The sequence below is a fragment of the Urtica dioica genome, chromosome 2, assembly GCF_054948205.1.
Source record: "Urtica dioica subsp. dioica isolate 48M chromosome 2, U.dioica_male_clone48M_v1_H2, whole genome shotgun sequence".
In the NCBI taxonomy this organism is placed as follows: domain Eukaryota; kingdom Viridiplantae; phylum Streptophyta; class Magnoliopsida; order Rosales; family Urticaceae; genus Urtica; species Urtica dioica.
In genome coordinates this window covers 18,787,751-18,794,587 of record NC_142757.1, presented here as the reverse complement: position 1 = coordinate 18,794,587, position 6,837 = coordinate 18,787,751, and positions in this window count along the sequence as shown.

The following is a 6,837-nucleotide window of genomic DNA, read 5'->3' as shown; positions in this document are numbered from 1 at the left end:
CAATCCGTGTTCGAACGCCTTGATCTCCTTCTTCAAACTTTCAGATCCTCATCTTTGAACCCCATGTGTTGGTCCTCGGGGTTGATTCTGGTCCTTTGATTCCCCCTGCAACAGCATACGCAAACTGATGGGGGAACCTCGGCCTTCCTTCTTGGTTTTAGGGGTGATTCCCTTGTGGCTGTCCGGGCCCATCGTGGCGCCTTTTATGCAAATGGGCGGGGGTTCTGGTTCGGAGGATTTGGTGTGTTCAAGGTCGACTTCGCGACTGCGAACTTTCTTGCCAGGGCCGCCATTTCCTCTCAGCGACAGCCCAATCGTTGCTCGATGCATAGCATCTTCTATTATGGCGGGCTGGTTCTGTTGGAATAGATCTAGGATTAAGAATACTTTATCGCTTTTAGCAAGCGGCGGAATATAAAAAAATTCTTTAAAACATGTAAAACCATTTTACTACCTAGACAAAGTGCATGAACATATAATTTAAAATTTAAAAACTATAAAGAGTTTTCACTCGGTACGAAACTTTCCTGAAGCTTGAGCGTTGAGAAGCTTTTGGAAAAGTTGAAAGTTGAATCGCTCGTCTCCCCATTTAGCTTGTCTCCTTGCGTCTTCTTGAATCTGAGTAACCACGATAGTTTCTACCACTAGAGTCTTCGAGTTTAGAAATGATTTAGTGTGTGGGCACTATTAAACACAGTGACTCAATAACTAGCCTTAGAGCCAAAGAGCAAATACAAAACGCTAGGTCTAATGAGGACCTAGGTGTCAAAACAAAAGAGCAAGAAGAGAGATAGAGAGAGGGTGGGCGGCCAAGTTCTAGAGAGAGAAGCTCTCAATCTCAAAAACTTGTGTCTTCAACATTGTGAATGAGGTGTGGTATTTATAGGAGGGGGAATTGCCTTGAAGAGGTAGTTTCCTCTTTTCTATAGAATATCACATATTCATGAGCACAATCTTTATTTTCCATAATACCAAGGTTGGAAATTTGTTTCCCTTTTCCTTAGCTTGGTCGTCCACTATCATAGCATGATGCTATAAATTTGTTTCTTCTTTTTCCTTTTGGAAAGTATCTTCGTACATCAATGCACAAAATAATTTCCTCGTTTCCTTGATGGTGTCCACGGTTTTGAGCTTCTAGAACATGCTTCTAGATGTTTCTTTATTTGTACATGACAATACAAGAAAAGCTCATGTAGAATTTTCACATATAATTCCATAAAATGAAATTCAATCCTCAAGGCCCAATTCTTCGTGTTGGCCGTGTGGATCCGTTACATTGTCATCATATGACAACATCCAAAATCTTATTTTGATATTTATACCATCTTATGTCCTTATGGACAAAATTATCCTTTAGACAATTTTCGTAAAATTCGTCTAGTTCAACACTTGAACTTGTTTTGACTTAGGTACTAGTTTAACAAATCCTACTCTAATGACTTGTGGTAGTGACATGGATCCAAATGAACAAAGCTTGAGCTAGCATGCTTGGACACAAAAGTTCACAAACATTTTCCAAGATCTAGCTTAATGTCAACTGACTCCACTAAAGAGTTGACACTAAAAATCTCTTGGTTCAAATGAATGTGTTTTCTACTCAAAATTCTACTTAATTGTGATGAGTGGATCCATTGAATATTATCTATGTTTACCCTTCATGAATATCATCAACTAGATGAGATTTATAAAATTACCATTTTACCCTTCTAGTTGTTATTTCCTCAACTCATTTGTCACTTGAGAATAAGTTAGAAACAATGTATTGACGAGGAGCTAACAAGTCACATTGATTCATCCAAAAGAGTCATGACTCAATTTGGACACTGGTCAATTCATTTATTCACATTCCAAGGAACAAAGCATGAGGTGATATACATTGCATTTCAGTAATCTTGTACATGAATTCCATATCTATGAGATCTTCACAAAGTTGTTCATGACATCTTCATAACTTAGTACTTCATCAATAGGTCTTGTCTATATCACATAGTGAATCTAGAACTCTGACTTTCTGAAATGAGAATATGTAAGCTATGAAATGACATGTCTCATTTTAGGTTTTAGGTAAGAATGATGCAATTCATACATAGTGACTTTGAGATAGAAGAGGTTAAATGATTTGTACTTATACTATCTCCAGATGTGCACTGGTCAATTCAGTATCTTCAGAAGATACCTAGGAAGAACTATAGAGTCTCCAACTCTCTATGTCTCATAACCAGACATCATAGGTTCTCCTAAAAATCATACTGAGATCAATAGCTCTTTGATCATTAGATTGTGAATATACTGTTTTAAGCAAACCATGAAGAGTTTTTTTCATGCAAATCTATATTTTACTCTTCATTTGTTGTTAGGTTTTTTTAAGGACTAAAGACTAAGGTTTATCATAAAGCTGCTAACAAACAAGGGGAAGAATGAATGAAAGTTTCTACTCTTTATTAATTATTCAGCAATTACAGGCAAGAGTCTTCGTAAGACTTTATTACATCAAATGTATATAAGTTATGACTACTTTTCTTCTTGTGGGCACCAATGCCAACCAGTTCACGATTATTTCCCCGCGGAATCGTGATTCATGCCAGAGCCCGTTCTTTAGGGCCGCAATCTCTCTCGCGCTGCGAATGACACTGCTCTTCGACATGACGCCTTTGAATCTACTCATGAAGGTTCTCAGTGAGTCTTGGACCCGTTGCTGAAACGACCATAGGTCGGCATCCGAAGCACCGGCTTCCGCATGCAAGGAATAATGCTTCAAGAAGACCATCGACAATGGGTCAAAATTATCGATAGATCCTTCTTCTAACTTTGAGAACAATTCCAGGGCAGGCTCGGTCAAATGTTCTGCAAAGAGGTGGCAGTGACTAGCGTCTCTTTTGTCGCCGTTTAGGTAAGCTTGTCTGACGGCGATTCTGAACGCGATCATATGTGCCTTGGGGTAAGACTTTCCCTCGCCAAGGGGGAGTCTGAGTTTCCATGCATCCCTGATCCAAACGCTCGTAATCGGCTCGGTGAACAGGGTACGACGAGTTTCTTCGATCAGGCGATCGATTTTGGAGCTGAACTCATGGCATTGTGAACTCGCATTCTCATGGCCTGTAACCCTGCATTGATTTTGGCCACGGTCCGTCGTAACACAGCAATTTTGTTACGGTCGTATCGGGCCTCAAGCGGGGTTAGTTCACGAGCTCGGGCGGGCTCGATGTCTGGCTGGTCACGCCAAGACGGAGGTGGAAGTTTAGTTGGAATTTCCCCCCGGTTAGGGTTGATAGTCATTTCGATTCCCAAGAAATCCAATTGAATTCCAGGTGGGAAATTCCTTCCTGGCCTGCTGATTCCTACAGTGTTCGGATTAGACTCCGCCGACAGGAGACCTACCGCGTCGCAACGGGATTCCAATGCTCTGTGCCTGGATGAAAGTGTTGATACTTCTCGCATCACGGTCTGGTACGACTATTCTTGGGCTGCGGCCCTTTTGATTAGGACCTGCAACATTGACTTCAATTCTGGGATCAATTCCAAGCAGCCGGACACTGGAGTTGTTGGAGATGACGATGCCATGGGGTCAGAAAAGTAAGAAAGGAGATGTTTGTAAGAATTTGGGCTTGAAGTGTAAGGAAAATTGATAGGATTCCCACAGACGCCGCCAAACTATTGATGTGAGAAATCACACCAAAGCAGTCACGACAACTTGATAAATTAGAAGGGTCGATTTAGATTTGTAAATGGGCCTCAATTCTCTGTTGCAAGACCAAACAGTAAAGCTAGAAAAATTGAGTAATAAATAAAGGCAGAAAAACTTAAATGTAAAATAAGCTCATGGCTGTTTTTATTATAATCACTCAAAGTAGTACAGAGATTTGAATTGGAATGCAAAGATTGCAAGATCATAGGTTAAAAATGGGAATAAAGTAACGTGTCTCACATAGACTTGATTATCTTATATTTATAGTACAAGAGATGAGGTCGCGAGCTCCGGGTTACAGGTGACACGTCGTATATCAGTTGGAACTCACTACTAATCTTGGAACGCCTGTCGTTTGAAGACTTATTCGTACGAGGGGTGGTTACGGATCCTCCGGGTTGACTGGCTTTGTACCTGCGAGTCTTCGGATGAGCGATTATCTCGAGCTGATATTTGAATCTTCTATCGGGCTGACGCCGTTCCTGGACCTATTATCACAAACACGTGGGCTTGGGCCCAATTTCCTTGTATTGGGCCGCATCTCTCTCTTGTTATCTTGTGGACGAAGTCCAACATCAGCAACTGTATGTTTGTACTTTGTAGAACATATTTATTTCATTTTCTATGCTAGATATGTATGATTTGAAGTATTTCAAATTTTGACTATATTTACAAATATATATATATATATATATATATATATATATATATGTATTCGTTTGTTTCGCCACATTATTTCTATCCGGTTTTCCGTCGTTACGTCAGTTTTCCATCGAAAACGGTATTTGAAAACGGAATTTCATTTGTCCTTTTTTACATTTTTTTTGTTCGGTTTTTTATTAGCATGCCGATTTTTCGTAAATCAAGAGGTTCGAAATGACAACGAAAACAACATTTAAATACTTGGTATATCGTTGATAATGTACTGTCCTAGAAAATACGAATCTCCAAAAATACCATATGAATATACTGGCGTAAAAAGGAATTCTTCCATCTTAAATATCCAAAAAAAATGGTATCCACCTTTAAAAGGGTATCCTCTTCTAGGCCCCTCTTGTCTCCTACTATTGGGCCGGTCGAAAACTCTACTTCGTCATCTTGGGCTGCATCTGAAGCCCAATTCTTCAAATAGTTAGTGGTCAATGGTGAGCTTTAAACTTTAGTTGTGTCTGTGTAGCATGGAAGCCGAGTCAATAAAAGTATACAAGTACGTCCAGATATATTTACTGATGAGCTGGCCGTTTCATAGTTTACGTACTCTTTTGTTTATTTGTCTATGACATTATCATTAAGGTGTGCTGTACAGTACTAATTTTATCATCATTTCACATTCGTACAGGTGCGTTTGGTATGGGTAATGGAGCGTATCTATATTGTAACAAATAATGGAATTAAAATAAAAATCTTTGATAATTATATCTATTTTATTTATAAACAGGAAAAAAAAAAAAAAAAAAACTAGTCTTATTTATAGCAACACATCAAGATTGATACTAAAATAAAGAGATCTCTCTAATCTCTATCATATCATTGTCTAGTTGAAAATAAAGAAAAAGCAAATCCATCACCCCAGACAAGACCGAGATAGACAGAGTGTATATATAATTTCATTTTGTGACTGTGATATACCGAACCTCGCGCGAAATTCATATCTTATCTCAACATTTTTTTTAAAAAGGTAATCGCCTTTTTGTTGTATCTTTATACGTTAGGTGAAAGGAGTGAGCTCCAGAGACCCCATGATCATACACTTTATCGACATTTTGTTCTAACAATAATTTATCTAGCTAGCTAGTGTATTTAATTATGAATAAAACAAAGTCATAATAATTTTAAAGTGTACATCCCGCATCTATTACTCTTGATCAGCTGATTTTGATTAAAATGTTTTCGAAACGGTTATCATTTGTGATGTAGCGAAAGCTGAGGAAAATTCACAAACCACGATTCGCACACAAATATTACTTGATGTTTTTTTTTTTAAATATGATAATTTGATAGATTATGAATATAAAATTTAGGACATTTTGAAGTCGTTGAACCACACACAAAAATAAAAAAAATAAAAAAAAATTTGGAAAATAAGAAAGTTAGAGGGAACTCTCTCTATGGGTTTTTATTTATTTATTCTCATCTATCAAAATTTGCCATTATAAAGAGACCTACAACCTATATATAAGAAAACTCTAATAATTAATCCCATTTTAATTCTAAAAAGTAAATATTAAATTATAGTGAAATATAGCTAATCGAAATGAATAAATTTGCAAAATAGTCAAGTTTTGAACAAAATTGGTTAAATTAGCAAAAATTAATATGCAAATGTCAGGTTTCAATAACTGTTTTGATCGTTTGATTATGTTTTTTTTTTATTTTAAATTATAAATTGTCAAAAAATTTAGTGAAGTGTCAAAAAAAAAAAAAAATTGGACAACATAACTTTAAGTCTTTAACTAGTGTGCTACACTAGGACAATATGCGGCTTTAGACGCGAGGAAAGTCATGTCTAAAGCTCCCTAAGTCACGTCTATTTTAATAATAGACGTGACTTCAAACACGACAGTCGCGTCTGTATGTTCATGTATGTTGGTAAACAAACGCGACTTCTCGCGTCTGATTTTAGACGCAATTTACAGATGCGAGATATCGCGTCTATATGTCCTTTTTTCACTACCACAAATAATTCCCGCTTATTGGCGGGAAGTATATAGACGCGACTTCTCGCGTCTGTAGAGATTGTTGAAATTCTACAGACACGACTAGCATATTTCCGCAATAAATGCGGGATTTGTTTTAGACGCGATAACTCGCGTTTAAATCTTTGTTTTTATTTTAAATTAATTTTTATATATTATTTTTAAATTAATTTAAGTTATTTAAAAATACATATAATTTAATAAATATGTTATAATAAAAGTCGTGAAATATATCTCAAAAACTAATATAAACGTCATACATATGTCATACGTTATTCTGATATACATAAAAAAATATCGTCCAAAATATCATAAAGTCACATCTATAAGATGCATGCATATCTACGTTTCGGATCCCTCGATCGCCCTCCTCTTGGTCCTGCTCCTTTTCGTGGTCCTGATCCTTTGCCCTTCGAGCTCTCTTTTGTTGTTGCTTTCGCTTTGCCCTTATGGGCT